Source organism: Toxotes jaculatrix, chromosome 17 (assembly GCF_017976425.1).
Source record: "Toxotes jaculatrix isolate fToxJac2 chromosome 17, fToxJac2.pri, whole genome shotgun sequence".
NCBI lineage: Eukaryota > Metazoa > Chordata > Actinopteri > Toxotidae > Toxotes > Toxotes jaculatrix.
In genome coordinates this window covers 3620737-3637517 of record NC_054410.1, presented here as the reverse complement: position 1 = coordinate 3637517, position 16781 = coordinate 3620737, and the positions used below count along the sequence as shown (strand labels likewise).

Here is a 16781-nt window from a genome sequence, read left to right as displayed (position 1 = left end):
TCAGGGTTGTGTATTGTTTACAAAGAATGAAGAAGGTGGAAGATGTACTGACAGCACCGTCATCCAGTGTTGCAGACACAATCATGCATGCGCAGAAAAGGAAAAATCAAAAAAGGTACAGATTTTTCTGCTCCCTTTTTTTCCTCCACAAAGACCTGCTGGAAGCCAGAGTGAAGCATCCATATTTCTGTGCATGTCACCCAGCAGTCTCGTTTGGACATCAGTCTCTTGGATAACGTGACATCTACTTTCATTTGGGTCCAAAAAACTGTGATTTATATCTGCCAAAGACTCACGACGCTGTCAAATTCTCCCTTTAAATTTTCTATTTCATAACACACAAAAACTACTATGTTCTGAGGCCAAACTGGCTCCTCGTCATGTACGGACAAATCTCAATACCTCAACACATCTGTGTCTGATGAAGAGCCAATCTGGGAGAGAAACATTGTCCTCTTTGCTAATGTAAACCATGCTTCTACAGTCATTCCAGGAGGTCTTTGGACTGTGTGTTTATATCCACAAGGAAAGGTACACAAATGCTGTGGCTGTGCCCAAAGACTGTTCTCCACTGGTGGAGTCTACAGCTGTAAAGTGCTGGCCATGCTTTCTGCAGACATCTACAGCACAAGCCGACAGATTTCCAACATGGCTGGCGACTTCAGTCATGCAGGTTTAAAGACCAAAACTCCACCAACATTTTAAGTTTGCTTTAAGAGGAGAAACCAGGACCAAACTGACAGACCTACAGACAACGCTCACTCTAGAGCCATTATTAACATTATAATTCCCATTAAAGATTGGGAATTATAAAAGGAACTCTCAACAGTATTGCAAGTCCTTGGAAAACACAATTTTCTGTCAACAAACCCGATGTAAGTACAAAAACTAAGAACTGCTGTCTGTGTATCCAGAGCCTGGTATCTATCTTGTTCCGCTGTTGTCCAAAAACAATTATGAGGCACAGCATTGCACTGTGTGACATGTTCCTTCATTACCATGAACACACACACAGAAGTTTATTTTGAGTCACTTCCACAAATGCCATCCTGCTGCTGTAAATACTCACTGTGGCACCAAATGCGCCTTAATCCAGTGATGAAAATAGTCCTCCACAAATACACAATTTTTTCCATTTTGAGTAGTGTTTACTAAATACTACAGTTCCCAGCTGCTTTGAGAAATGATTTAACTTTAAAAAAAAATGTAATTGTGTTTGTGACCTGTGTTATTCTCACTAAGAGCCAGTGGTCAGTGGCTGAGAGCCACAGACAAGGAAGAGAAAGCAGAGACCGACTGACGCATTGTTGTTTTGAGTCTTTTCATGGGGTTTGCTCACAATAAGAAAGATAAAAAGAATAACAACAGCCTTGCCCTCGAAAGTTTTAGGGATATTTAATAATCGTCTCTTTGGGTATAACATTACAATGATTATGGTTATGTAATGCAGACACAGGCTCCAGATTCTGCCTCTGATTTCAGGAGAACACCTTTCTCAGTGGGGCCTCACCGATTGTTTGCTTTTACCTTTGTGTCCTCAACAACGCTGCCACCTTAGACCGCAAGACACCTGTCCCTTTGTGTGACACTGTCCACACACACACATCTACACACACACACACACACACACACACACACACACACACACACACACACACACACACACACACACACACACACACACACACAGAGTGCACACACGCCCATTGAAAACCTCTGGGGTTTTCTGCCCAGTCATTTGGCACATTTTTGATGTTGAATCAAAAAAGACAAAATGAGAGAGTGAGGGGGGAGTGGGAAAGGAGAGGGAGCAATCTATGCTTTCCACTCCAGTGAAAGGCACTCTTTGTTGAGCACTCCTGTGTCAACCCCCCACCACCACCCCTCCCTCCCATAGCCACCCTTCACCCCCCACTCTCCTCCCTCCTCTCCAAAGCCCGGGTGGATTTTTCATTAAATGCTATCAGAAATGTGACTGGTCCTATTCATGGGCAGATGGAGGGCTGGCTGTGCGGCTGGAGACCAATACCTTCACTGGAGAATGACAGGAATCTGGGCTGTAGGTGAAGGTCCGGGTGGACAGACCAGGCAGACTTTAGAGGACCTGACAGAGGAAGAATAAATGAAAGGAAGCTGCATTGCTTTTTATTTCCTCCACTCGTTGTTATTTCCTTTGTGTGTGTAAGAGCCCATTTTCCCATCCGAAATACATTTAATATATCCTCTGGACCGATGTGTTCTTGCTCTGATTTTCTCCGGTTAGGCCTCCTTTGTTTGCAGAGAAAAGAAAAATAACCTCATATTTGTTACAGTCATCGGCAGCTCTGTGTTTTCTCTCGCTGTTCTGTGGGCTCCCCCAAGTAAGACCTCCCTGTCCTCGTTTTAAAAAAAGCTACTTAAGGAGTTAAGAGCACTCTGCCTAAACAAAACAACATATTGTGCCACTGTTTCGTCAGACAAACAAGGTGACCAGATCCATCCGCTGTTCATTTCTCACCAAAGGAAAGAGATGAACCTCTCATATTGTTAGAGAGCGGTCGATTATGTCACAGGACAATGGGAGGCAGCGGGTTGGAAGAAAACACAAACAATGATTTCCGCAACAGCAATTTAATCCTCTGGCGTTAAAACCTGACACAAAGTGGACAAAGGCAAGGAGGCTGGCACGAATAAACCCCCGAATCTGAAGATTAAGCAAAAAAAAAAAAAAGAAAAAAAAAGAGGATCTTTTGTATAAAAAGGCCCTTTATCTGCTTTTGAAGTTGGTGAGACCTGCCAGCCGTCTTCAGCCTCTCTTTGTAACCAGCCCCCATGTCCCACAGCAAACCACCACCTCACTTTCATCTGCCCGTCATCTTAGGGGGCAATTAATGCCATTCAGGTCTACCCACTACACACAGAGAGAGAGAGGGGGGGGGGGGGGAAGATGGTGGGGAGGCACATCTACTTGTTGAAGCAGGGACCTGACAACAGTTTAGTGTAGCCTAATATGGTGCATATTAGGCAAGTGACATTTCTTGATCTGATAAAATTCAGCGTCTCTCTCCTCTCTTGTTATTATTTATATTTGATTGGGCTTCTGTTTACAGGCAGGCAGTGTGGAAACCAGCCAGGCTGCTGCTTGATGAATATTTCACAGCCTTCACACAATAAGCCTCCCATGATAGCCCTGTGAATAACGTCCCGCTCTGCTCTGCTCTGCAATTCTGCCGTGCAGCGTGCAATAACTCCAGCTCATACTTGATAAAGCTGCATGTGAGGAGAGGCTCCGGATTTTATCGTTGACCTTTTCGCTCTCTGCTGTAGTTCCTTTACTCTGGGGACTCCCACTGTTTCTCCTTTGCTGTTCTAATACAGTGGCCCCGGCGTCTGTGAGAGGCAGGGGAAATAAAGCCTCCATTTGCATTACGTAATTTCATGCATTATTCAGAGCTTCAGAGAATCATTTCACCTAGACAACTCCTCAGAGGGCAGTGAGGAGATAACTGTTAGTGACAGGGCTGGCTCATGAAATGCAGAGTGACTTAACCACCCAATCTGCAGATATTACCCCAGCCTGAATTGGAAATAGACGCCGGCTCACTCACACAGATGCACTCCTACAAAAGTACACACTCTCTGTTATTTTCACTTTTCTTTTTTATCACTGAGGGGGAACAAGAGATATCAGATGCACATTTTTAACGGTATATCTGTTTTATGATGCTCCTGATATTTCAAAGGATTTCAGAGACCATGGAAAACTACAGCACAGATGAATAGTGCTATATGGGTGGGAGTTGATGTGTCTTTTTCTTCCTCACACACAAACTATGAAAGAGGCAAAGATTTTGAATTCAGATACCGTTAGATAATGATGTTCTATTTCTGCTTGTGCTTGCTTTTCTCTTTGTGGCTCCACTGCAGCCTGTTATGCTGTAGCCTTGTCAAAACAAGGAATACGTAAAGATTTTATTGTCATAATCTCTCTTTTTTTCTCTTCTGTTTTAATAGGCCGCATTAGTTTGGAGGCAGAATTCACAGCAGCAGCGAGTCCATCACCAGGCAAAGACAGTGCAGACAGGCCAATTAGTGCAATCAAACAGCCGCTGTAGCACATAAGCTGCATAGCAAGGCTGCTCACAGCAACTGGACATTGTTTCTTTATTGTCCAAAGCTCACAACAGAACAGAGTCTGAAAGAACCCACAGCTCCAATGGTGGTGCAGTTGTTATCGCAGCTAGGGAACACTGCAACACAAGAGCACGGAGAAATAAAGCTTTCTCCTTCTAATCATAGACAATAGAGTGTATTTCATTAAGCCAGATAATGGTGTGTGCATTTCATTACCATAGATAACTAGGAATATTTAGATGAGGGATGAGGTGCTCATAAAGCGCCAGTTGGTAACCATGGTAACCTGGATCTTGGCAAACAAAAGAGTCGGGGAGAAATGTTTGCTAGGGGATGGAAAGAAAAGGGGAACCAGAGAAAAAGAGAGGAGGAGGAGGAGGAAGACTGAGAGGAGCTGCAGAGCTAAACACGGTCCCAGGCCAAAGCAGCCAGGCCAAAATGTTTCCATGTTGTTTTTCTTTCCGCATCCAAAACGAGACTCAGGTGACAACCGGGATCCTCCTTTGTTCTCAAAAGTTAAATATGCTTCTCTCTGTAGGATACCGGGGATAATCACATGCTAATGTAGCAGCGGGCCAAATAATAAACTTAATCACCCAAATGTGGGAATCAGTGTGCAGTAAGAAAACCTATCCATCCATCTTGCTCTGCTCCTGTGAATATTACAACCCCCACATGCGCCGCTCGTGCTGCCAGTCAAACCTGACTTTATGTTGTGTGAATTTCAAATGAAGATGCTTTCTGACAATAAGAAGGGCCTCGGAGCCTAAATCAGCCCAAACCGTGACCTTGACCTTGGGAGATGGTCCTCATTCATCCTGTTTCAGAGCTGTCAGATTGAGGACAAAAACCAGGACGGGTTATATTACCGCGGGTGACACTAAGGCAGTGGAAATCCATTTCTTTTTGGCAGCATGCAACATTAAACCCTGCTCCTCACATATGAGTCTATCATTATTAATGTACAAACATAATATGGGGCTGGAAAATTAAGGGTTAGTGTGAATGACAACTCAATGCAGCTGATTTGGCATTTGCAGAATGTAACATTGATTACAGCTGCTCACATTTTTCACCATAAATTGGCCAGTCAAGCTTCCTTACACTGTAATTACAAGTCAAGTCACAACTGTCACTTAATTTAATAGATTAAAACACATATATCCTGTCATACTAGCCAAGTGACTGAATGTTTTTCTACCGATGACAAATGAAAAGATGTAGAGAAAAAAGGCTTTTGTTTTCTTTAATTTTCACTTTTGAGTTATTGCACTTATTTGTTCAGTTTATTTTATACATTCTTTCTTTTTATGACTGTTTAAATGACAAGACTAAGAGTCTGAAAGCTTGCTGGTGGAGCTGCAGTTAGTCTAATGTTAGCATACACAAAGTGCAGCCAAGGTTGATGGGAAAGTCATTAGTTTGAAAGGGTGTTTGGTTATTAACAGCAAATTAAAACTCTGACCTGATGGCGATGACGTAAAGTTTATTAATCCAGAGGGGAACATGAATGTATGCACCACATTTTACAGTAATAGTAGAACAGTAGGATTCATTCTCTGGGAACCATGAATGACTGCACACAATTTCACGGCAATCCAGCCGATAGATTGTGAAATATTTCCATCTGGACTAACCGACAGACCGATTAACTGACCAACATTGCAATCCGTAGAACTATCTTGCTAGTGTGGTTAAAAACCCTACAACAGATGACACAGAAAACAGAAAATAACTACATATGACCTGCAAACAGAGTTCAACCATTAGTTGAAAGCAGATAGGACTCCATATGGACAACTGCGTTCTTGTTACCCCCAATACTCCACTTTAGCAGGAATTTAACACTGCTATCATACCTTTGATTTTTTTTTTAAATCAGCTTTTTAAACTTTTATTTATCCCAGGAATATGCTCAGTGCATACTGAGCATGTTCTCACTAATGCTGCTTCACATTCACCAGCTCTCGTCCAAATTTAAAAATCTCAAGACTTAAACCTAAATGTGAGAAGCTCCAGGAGCAAATTTATTTTTAGAGCTTTGCTTATTAACATTTTAGGATCTTCGTGAAAAGATTTAGAGAACAGGAAATAAGGGTTATACTGACTGTATGTTTCCTGATATATAACTTTATAAAATTATGATATTTATAAAACATGAAATCTTGGCCAGTAGTGGTCCACACCCAACAAGTCGCAGCAGCACACACACCTGTCACACGTCTCAGAACAAAAACATCTCTGTTTTGGCCTTCGAAGACCTCGCTGGAAAAGTGAACTACACTATTGTGTAGCTGGTTGCACATCCAGCATTCCCACATCCTAAGAAACCTGAGAAGACACCATTTTCCAGGGACGGGAATTCAGTTTCTTTGTTATCTCAACATGGGAACCCACATGGAACCTGATTTTTCTGGTGTGAACAGCAATGAAAACATCTGACAAACCACACAGGTGAAAACACATATACACACACAACAGGGTGAATCCAGCCTGTGACAGTCAGGCATGATAATGTGGATTCCCCTGATGATGATGTGTGTGTGTGTGTATGTGTGGAACCAGACTCCAGTCTTGGCTCACAGTAATAAGATCAGCCTGTTTGGGCCTGACAGGCTGAGCCTCTCTCAGGGTGGCCCATCTGGCCAGCGCCCAGGTTGCGGCGCCAGCCACCGGCTCCACTGTGCAGGGGACCCATCTGTGGTCCTGTATGGTATCGACCATTACACTGCCAGGCCTGTCCCAATCTGCACATGGGTCCACTGGTCTGTGTGTGTTCTGCAGATGGGATAGTGGGTCAACTAATAGCAGCAAATCACTCTCAGTGAATGTTTTAGCCTGCCTGAGGTGAACATACGGGCGGGATTTATAGCAGCAAGATGTTTCAGTCAGACTGTGTCAGGTAAGTTTTCTGATGCAACAATCACAGCTGGTAAAACTGGTAAAAGTCACTCTTTTGATTGCATTAAAGGCAACATGTTCTTAAACAGGTAAAGGTGTAGATCTACATTTCGGGAAATGCGGTTATTCTATGTCTTCTGTTTATGTACAGATTAAACAAACGGGACATAACATTTTAATTAGTGAGCTTTAGAGATGCTGGTAGGCAGATTTTGTTACTTTGGACTGAGCCAGGTTTCCAGTCTTCATGCCAGCATTGATTTCAGCAGGGAAAAGTATTCACTGAATTTGAGTGGAATTTCAGTAAAATTGGACTAAAATATCTTTAGTTTTTGTCGACCAACAAAAAAAAAACCTAACTAACAAAAATCCAATGAATAAAAGTCAACTAAACGTAAGCCACCCTGTCACTGTCAACTCCATCCAGAGGTCCCAAACCTCTTTCTCAGAACTCAGACACCAAACAAAGACAGCTAGTACAAATACAGTTCTGGACTTTGATGGAGAACATATTGTAGAAAACATGTACAAAATGAGAGTGGGATTGCCTTTCAGCCGTGCAGGCAATGTACCCAAATGTGTTTTATCTGTTGCCCCAAAGTGTACAGTTTCTTTGTAATTCAGTTTCAGGAAACTGAATGCGAGATGAGAGATTGTGGACATGACAGCGGCTGCATAGCTGAGAGATCACAAGAGACAGCCGAGCATGAGCTAATATGAGACAAGACACATCTGTCTCCGAGAACTAATGGTCTCTGTGATAGAAGGGTATGCAGTTTACTGCATATTAGCAGCAGACCACAAGCGGGACTGTAATCTGTGAGAGCAATAACAATACATCACAGTCAATCAGTTCAGTGAAACAATACTGTGGAGAGCTGGAATTTACAGGTAAGAAAACATCAGCGGCGAGCAGCTTTCAGTTTGAACAGCAGCTTTATTGGTACTATCACCACAACTCAAACGCTGCAATAAGGCTGCATTCATATCGGGAGCAACATCACCCATACCATCGCCAAAACAAGACATCACTCGCAGGATAACCACAAAATTCACATCACACACAGGTGTTAGCATGCCCACATTTGCTATTGTTTAGGCTGTAATTAGACACAGCAGTGATTTATGCTAACAATGCCGGAATCAAATCCCATGGCAATCCATCCAATAGTTGTTGAGACTTTTCACTCTGAACCAAGTGGTGGACGGGCTGAGCCAGGAATGGGCTGTTCCTGGAAGTAGCTCTACCAATATACAGTTATGTCTAAGAAACTGAGCGAACAGCTTTTAAAAAAGATAAATGATTGTAAACTGAAGATGACATTTGTTTTTCATATTTTGAGCAGTTACTTGTTTTTCATTGAGGTTTGGTGCTGAGCCGTGATTCTTTGGCTCGGCCTGTTGAGGTTTTGATCAGCCAGTGTGTCTCTGCAGGTCAGCTCTGCAACTGAAGGATGTTTCACTTGCTATTCAATCTGCAGCCAACCAAATGTACAGGACCAGGACAATGTGAGACACTTTGGATGGTTACTATCAAACCTTTTACCTTTCATATACGCATTCACCACTTTATAGCGCTATGTTACAATCCATTAAGCTCCATACTACTCCATATATTTCAGACATGGGTGGACACAGTGGCAGTTAAAAGTCCTGGCGGTGCTAGTGTTAGCATTATGCTCCAACCATTAAGCAGATGCACGTATCAGCATTGTTTTAGCGAAGGTTATTTCTACCAGGCTAAAATACTACAAGTAGACTTCAAAAGCCTCGCAGTCCACTCGCCTGGCTGCACAGTTTAAAAGCTCGACATGGTGTGTGGGACAATGGCGGCTCTCGAAAGCATTGTGGCAATCAGGGCCAGTGGAATTTTCCCTGCATCATTAAAAAGGGATTGGTCTGTTCTCTGCGTTCATGGGAAGTGCCGTTAGTTAACCCAACAAAGGTGCTCCGGCTGTGGACCCCCAGAGATGAAGGGCATCACAGGGGCTCAGCGAATCCACTTTTAATCCTCTCGGCCCCATTGTACTGATACACTCTAAGCCCTTTGACCACTTCCCGCTCTAATCTCTGCAGATTTGGGTGAGTTAACAAGTTTCTGATCCGTGGGCCCACAACTTCCCTCGCCCTCCTCCTCTGCTCTGCTTGCTCTGGTGACAAGTTTAGTTACAGCAACTGGTCTCAGCAGACAGTTTTTAGCCCCTTGGCAGATTAATTGATAATGACAGTAATTATTAGTTACAGCCCTACTTTACTTTCATTTCTATTCTAAAAAAAATGTGTTTACACATTCAAAACTGATCTTGGGACTTTAATATGAAATGAAACAAAACTGCAAAACTGACAGGCTTGTTGATCTGAAATGTGCTGCATTTAATTATTATTTATATTACTGAGTAATCTGTGGATTATTTTCTGAGTTTATCAATATATCATTTGGACAAAATAAGTTAAAGAAGTTAAAGAAATTATTGAAATAATTAAGAGTATCAAAACAGTTTAATTTTCTGACAACTGATTAGTCAATTAGTCAACTCATTGTCTAGGCTACAATTTGCAAGGAGTGAAAGATTTATTTAAGGGTGTCTAACACGAAACTGATCCAAATCAAGTATTAAAAATATCAAAATATTCCACATTACATGTATTAAAATATTCATATTCAAGAGCACATTTATTACAGGCTTTCCGGCGTCTCTATCGCTATCAACATTGACCCACCTTCCTTTCAGTGCCACCACTTCCACCACGTCAAGAGGACATTGTATATGTGTGTTTGAATACATGCATGCCTAACTGCTGGGCAGAGGGGGTGGAATTTTGGGGTGAGTAATAGCAGGTCGCATTCACAGAGCTGGTGGTCATGACAAAGCACTTGACAGGCCGAAAGTCACCCCCTAATTTCAGGTTGACCTCGGCTTGTTTAGCATTCTCCATTGCTGCTGGTGACACTGACACGTGTCTGGGGTTGGGCTGACTCTAGGAGCTGGGGTCTGGGGGGGCGGCAGAGGGTGTGTTTGTGTGTGTGTGTGCATGTGCATGTGCGTGTGTGTGTGTGTGTGTGTGTGTGTGTGTGTGTGTGTGTGTGTGTGTGTGTGTGTGTGTGTGTGTGTGTGTGTGTGTGTGTGCAGATGGACGGACCGTTAGGGATGCAGTCTTATATTCCCAAGAGAGGAGACAGAGGTCAGGGATCAAAGACCCAACTGACTCCCCACCCAGCTCTGTGTCTGGGGAGGTGCAGAGATCCAGAATGAACCTGTGCTCAGGCTGGCCACATTATGCAGTTTATGCTATTAATTCAGCAGCAGGAATGGCAGGGGTCTGTGTGTGTGTGTGTGTGTGTATGTTTTCATGGAAGTGAGTGTTGTGTGTGTCTCTTGTGCCAGGCCGTTGTAGCTTGCACAATGTAGCAGTGCAGCTGGCACGTGGTACACACACACACACACACACACACACACACACACCAGAGTCTAGAAAGGTCTTTTAATTAAGGGATTTGTTAATTTTCTATTCAACTTGACAGTGATGAATGGGGGAGCAGCGCCTGCCCATCTCACCCTCGTCTGCTCGGCAGACAGAGCTGCCGTGGGAGGCCTCTGGGTGCCATCATTACACTCTGAAACTGTATTTACACATGAAGATTTTTAACCCTTTGGAAGCCAGAGTCACTGTAATTAATGAAGCTGAAACAGCCCGACTGGATGTGGCTCCCACTCTGTAGCAGACTGTGTGGAGGCCTGACAGAACTGAGAAGTAAACAGAGGGAAACAATGGCCACACATTTCACGAACAAAGGCAGACTGGCTACAGTGGAACTAACTCTTGGCCTCTTTACTGTTATCTCTGCCCATTATCAGTTTAAGCTTATTGCGGATGCTTTTAAGAGTCAGCTAATCAGCTAAATAGCTAAAAAGTAAATTAAAGGTTCCATTCCTTTGTGTCACAACTTGAGAAAAAAAGTCTTTTTTTTTTTTTTACACTGATTTATCAGTTATATCCTCAAATATCAACCCTGTCTCCTACAAATTACACTCATGTACTGCAACAGCATAATCCATTGAGAAAAACATAGCGTCAACACACTCTCTCCAGCGTGTGCCATGTTTCATGGTTATGTTAACCACTTTTTAAAGGTTAGAAAGTAGGATGGGTAGGATAGGTTTAAAGTAGGATGTATTCGGTGTCAAAGCCTGAACTAAAGCAAATAGCAAGAACCTTTGTTATTGTTTTGTTGTTTGTGTTTTGTTTTGTATATGTCTGTTATTCAGTATTCACCTTGTGATGGAAGATTAATTTCAGAGACATCTGACATTAAAATAAAATCTAATCTAAATTTTGGACGGATTCATTCAGGATGCATTAGCTTGTATATACATTGGCTTCTTTTCAATTTAAATTTAAAACTGTCTGGTTTTAAATTTAATTGCTCTTTGACCGATTAATTTTCTCTGCTGCGCTTATTTTTCTTTATTACATTTGTGGTGATTTATTACTGCGCTGTAACTACACTGAAGCTGTTCTCGCTGTCTGTTATTTGTGTCTATTTTCATATTATTGTGTTTTTAAAATGTATTTTGCCTCACGTAAAGCACTTTTTGAATTGGCCCGTGTGTTTTAAAGCTGCATCAAATCCTACTTTCACACCAGAAATTATTGTGTAGGATCAGCTGCTATCTTTTTTAAAGTGATGGGACCCTGAATGAAACTTCTCATATGTAAAACTGAATGTATTTCATATTCATCATCAATACAGTCTTTGTTGCTGCCAAACACATTTTGCATTGAGAATAATATAGGCACCCTGAAGCAACAGAACCACATGTCATACTGGCCCTCATGCAATTTATCTATTGTGATGTGGCATCCATTCATCTTTTAAATGCTCTCTCATGATTTCCTTTGTGCATGCAGAAGCGGGGGTGACCTTGAAAATGGACCATGTGGTGTATTCTAATGATAATTTATTCTCAGATAGAAGAAACTGTCTCCCTAACATGATTTTCTTCATGCTTTGTGCCATCTATATTCGCTGCAAACTTTTTATAGCATTAGCAGCAGCAGCAGCAGCAGCAGCAGCAATATTCTCTTTTCAAAGAATCCTGTTCAGGATATATAGGGCCAAAGTTTGGACACACACATATTCTAGAAGACTTCAGCTTGATTTAAAGTCACATTCATACCTTTTGTGACATCAAATACAGGTCTGTTTTTTCAGTTACATTTATAGTCACTGTCAATATACACAAACCAAGAAACAAACAGTTGCTCAGAGAGCTGTGATACACTGGTGTGTAAAAAAACCTGAATCCAGAGGATGAAACCAAGGATTTAGGTTTTCATATAAATTTCCACTGAATACACTGAATCTCATGATCATTTTCAGAGACTGGCTCCAAGTCTGTGACAGACTGATATTGATTTATTTCATCAATGAAAACCCCCATCGTGGCAGAAAACTGGATCTTAGCTCCGGTTTTTAAATATAAGACGTGCAAATGACTTTTGTCCTTAATATTTCACTCAACAGAGAGACAAAAATAGTAACATAGTCATTGTCCTGGCAGTCAGGTCAGTTATCAAGCTCTTTTTTTGCGGGCCTGTCTTACTGACTGACACACACACACACACGTGGCACACTCTGTTTTAATGCATATTAATGAAGTTAAACGGCCCGCTGTAGAGAGGAGACAATGGAGCAGAGCAGGGCTGGTTGTGAGCACAAAGCCGTGGGGCTCAGGGGAAGCAGAACAGGTGCAGGGGGGACATGGCAGCTCCATGTGGAACGACTCACTGTAGGTTCATCAGTGCAGGAAGGGATCTGTTCGAGTGGTCACACACACAATGCAGATTTTTCTGTCTTCATTTTTTGTGCCCAAAAGGTTGTTGTTATTGGGTTACGGCGCTTCGTGTCACAGAAATCTCTTGTCAACCAAACACAGACGCCTGTACAGGACTAGATTTTATTGTCAATTAACTTTTAGTTTCTGTATATTGGGCTCTTTGTCTTGTCAGTAATGGTTAGGCTACTGCACACAGCTTCGCAGAGACCAAGGTGACCAAGGTTAAAATGTCTTGTTTATTCTAACTAAACGTTCTAAGCCCAGAGATATTCAGTTTACTATTAAACATGACAAAGATGAGAAGAACATCCTGCCATTGTAGAGGCTGGAACCTGACAATGTGTAGATGTTTTCACTTTTTCCTCTCCATACTGTCCATGACTCTTTCCTAATCTGAGACTCCTCAGAGTCCATGGTTAAGGGCAAATGTTTCCCAACCTTTATTGGCTTCAAAAATAATGTTTAAATTGGATAAGCTACACAAAAACCGACACATTTGTTCCTAACGACAAAAAACGTCCAATTGAAAACCACTGAAAATGGCATTATTGATCCCACATTTAATTAACATAAACAAATGCATTCCTTTACATTAAGATTTTATTTTGGACAACTAGCTTTCAATTTTTAATTTTTATACTTGTCCAACAGATGGGACAACTTTTTCCCCAAAGCATGCAGCAATATTTCACACTTTTTGCAGGTGCACTGCAGCCATGGCTGTAAGTATAAGCAGTAGTGCAGGAGTTAGGGATGTGCCAGACTGTAAACTCTGGTATGGATCTGATACCAAGTAAATACAGGGCCAGTATAGCCAATAACGATATCAATACTTTTTTACTTAGAAAAGCAGCGTATTTACTTTTGTGTAGGGCCGAGCAATGTGTCATAATTTATGAAGTGAATTGCAAATTTGAATGAAAACTGAAAATTTTAATCTTCATGATCTTTGAATGATTTTGTGATTTTTGAATTTTCAATTAGTTGATCATGATTATGATCACAATAAAACACAGGACAACGATTTTAGGCAAATAAAAAATACTTTTTATTAACTAACAACTGAAATTTTACTTTTTCAGTTAAGTTTTTTTGTTCAGAAACAATATAACAATATATAAATTTAACAATATCAACAATATAAAAATCTAACAAAAAATGTGCTTCCATTACACACAATTGTTTGTGAAAAATAAAGTCAACAGTACAAATTTAAAAAGTGCAAATAACTAAACAAAAGCAAAAACTACACTTGGCTCTCATTCGCGACCTTTGGCTGAGGTCCCCTTTTGGGCCCTGTCCCCATGCTGAGAACGACAGTAACAGAAAACTTTCTGCAGGTACAGATGTTGCAGTTACTTCCAGGTGTTTATTGGCACGCTTGCTCAGAGAGGGGAATGTTGGTTCATTTGTTTCCCACCAAAAAAAAAAGTGGGTTTTCCATTAGAGAAGAGAAACTGAATCTTAAGTATCGATCTCATCACACAAGTATCGATCAAGGCCAATATCAACGTCCGTATCAACACTGTTGATGCTTTGGGTCGAGCCGCCCACCACTACGACACCAGGAGCAGCCATTGTGCAGGTAGTAAAACATTACAGCACACAGGAGACTCTGAAAATGTCCGAGCACTCTGAGTGCGGTGTCGACTCCTCACCCTCCTCCGAGGTCTCTGAGGCTGACAACGAGGAGGCCTCGGCGGTGGAAACAGACCAGCTGGAGTCCAGCTCCGACTCATCTGACGACGAGAGCGTAAAGGAGATTGATAAAGCAGCGACGGGGTGGACTTCAAAAAACGGAAAAATAACTTGGGCTCCCACAGAAGCGGAGACGTTCCGCTACTTCCCAGCAGCCAGGGGTCTGATCGCGGGACCTACACGCTACGCCGTCGCCCGAATCACTGACCCGACGTCCAGCTTTGCACTGCTGCTGACGGATGAAATCCTGCAGCATATAGTGGAAATGACAAACGTGCATGGGAGAAGCTCAGTCACAGACTGGCGAGATGTGGACACGGAGGAACTGCAGGCTTACGTGGGGCTGCTCATTCTGGCCGGTGTTTACAGGTCAAAGAATGAAGCAACCCAAAGCCTCTGGAGTGCGAAGTCAGGGCGGAGCATTTTCCGGGCTACGATGGCCCTCTCGAGGTTTCACATCATCTCCGCAGCACTGCAATTCGACGACAAGTCGTCCCGACCCGGACGCCGTGAAGACAAGATGGCTGCCTTTCGCCAAGTGTGGGAGATGTGGACGCACCGCCTGCCGATGCTGTTCAACCCAGGCGTGGACATCTGCGTGGATGAGCAGCTCGTCCCATTCCGAGGCAAGTGCAGCTCCAGGCAGTACATGCCAAAAAAGCCGGCCAAATACGGAATAAAGATTTGGGCAAACTGTGATGTCTAAACGTCCTACGCCTGGAGACTGCAGGTGTACACAGGCAAGGCTGCCGGCGCTCCTTCTGAAGTCAACCAGGGGATGAGGGTGGTCCTGGAGATGACAGAGGGGCTCAAGGGACACACCGTTACCTGTGACAATTTTTTCACCTCCTTCGCACTGACAGAGGAGCTGCTCAGGAGGAAACTGGCCCTGGTTGGCACAATTCGCCTGAACAAGCCTGAGATTCCCCCTAATCTGCTCCAGGCGAGAGCGGTCTTCTCCTCCACCTTTGCCTTTACGAGGAACCACACACTGGTCTCATTCATCCCCCGACGGGGCAAGAATGTGCTGCTCCTAAGCACGAAACACCGCAGTCCAGACATAAGCGACGATCCGAAGAAAAAGCCCGTCATAATCAAAGATTACAACAGATGCAAAGGAGGTGTGGACAACCTTGATAAGGTTGGTGCCATTACGCATCTGTTACGCACACATTTATTTATTCATAGGCTTATGTTCTTATCTAAAATATATGTAGGGTTTCAAATAAGCATTTTCATATAAAATAAATGTGTATTACGAGGAATAATACTTGGATCATGTGTTCTTAGTCTTGTTTTATTTTTTTTTCCCTTTTTTTTTTTAGGTTGTTGCCACCTACTCCTGCAGGAGGAGAACAAAACGGTGGCCACTGGCCCTCTTCCACAACGTGATTGACATTTCACTTTACAACGCCTTTGTCCTGTGGACATCAGTCGAGCCATCCTGGCACCAGAAGAAAGCCTACAGGAGGAGGCTCTACATTGAAGAGGTGGGAGAAACGCTGGTGACCCCACACATCAAGAGGAGAGGGCGCCTTCCCCACTCATCGGCCGCTGCAGAGATAGTCAAAAATCTGCAGGGTGGTCCTGCTGCAGGCCCTTCTGTCACCGGTAAATGTGCCAGGAGGCCGTGCCACTTTTGCAAGGACAGAAAAACAAGAGTTGGTGGCACTTGCTGCAAATGTCAGAAGTTCATATGCAAGGGCCACAGTATGTCCCTTTGCAGCCTCTGTTACACCTGAGCTGGACTCTCACACCCAGACACACACACACACACACACACACACACACACACACACACACACACACACACACACACACACACACACACACACACACACTCTCTCTCTCTCTCTCTCTCTCTCTCTCTCTCTCTCTCACCCTCTCTCTTCCCATCTCAGCCTATCCCCATCCCCAACAACATACCTAAATGCTCCATGTTTCTCTTTCAGTGTTCATTTTTCAGTGTTCATCTTTCTAAAAATAAATGTTTTTCTAATTCAAACTGATCTTGTATTTTTAATTTATTTTCAGAACACAACAGAGTAATAAGCATTTAGTGGGAAAAAAGAACTTTTACTTGAAGTAGGAGAAGGTCTAGTGAAAATCATCACATATCATTATAGGCTAAGATTATTAACTTTAATCTGCCACTCCAGAAAAAATAATGATGCATCAAAATCAATGTTGCTGCTAATCATTGACCCATCTCAGGCCCTGATAATAATA

At 42.7% G+C, this 16781-nt stretch overlaps 1 pseudogene; it reads left to right on the top strand.

Moving 5' to 3' along the window:
* The first annotated feature begins 14372 nt into the window (after positions 1-14372).
* On the top strand, positions 14373-16489 carry LOC121197337 (annotated as a pseudogene).
* The last annotated feature ends 292 nt before the right edge of the window (positions 16490-16781 follow it).